A 574-nucleotide genomic window follows, 5' to 3' on the forward strand; every position below is an offset into this window, starting at 1 on the left:
AGTTGTCCCCAGGTGTGGCCGTCTTCGAAAATCCTCTCTCTCCCAGGGACGAGGTCTTTGGAGCTACCGGTAGCGTTTCTATCGCTCTGCGTTTTTACGCGACAGGTTTACTAGATCCATGCCCAAGCCCCCCCCCCCTTCCCTTTCGCAGCCGGGCTTGGAATCGTTCAAGGTGGAGTTCTAATCAACTTTGGCGTTCTGAAATTTTCTGAAAAGCCATACAATTGTAATAACTTGCTGCAAATATATAAGACGTAATGAAATGCAATTGAAATAAGACTGAGATCCTTCTTCAACTGTCTGAAAGATTGCAGTCTTGGGTAAATTATTTGTCGTTCGCCGATCAGTTTATATTCCAAGTAAATTTCCATGCTTAAATTTAAGATATTAGGATAATGCAAACCTATTAAAGGGCGGATCGGGTGTTGAGATCCTTATGAAAATCATCATGCCGACTGGTATCCGCTCAATTTTGCAGTCAGTGATTTTCAGCAGCCGGGTGTCTCCTCCTATTTAGACACACCCACAACAGATCGCGGAATTTTTGTTAAGCTTATTTCCTTCCAGTAAAGCA

Source organism: Mobula birostris, chromosome 10 (genome assembly GCF_030028105.1).
Source record: "Mobula birostris isolate sMobBir1 chromosome 10, sMobBir1.hap1, whole genome shotgun sequence".
Classification (NCBI taxonomy): Eukaryota; Metazoa; Chordata; class Chondrichthyes; order Myliobatiformes; family Myliobatidae; genus Mobula; species Mobula birostris.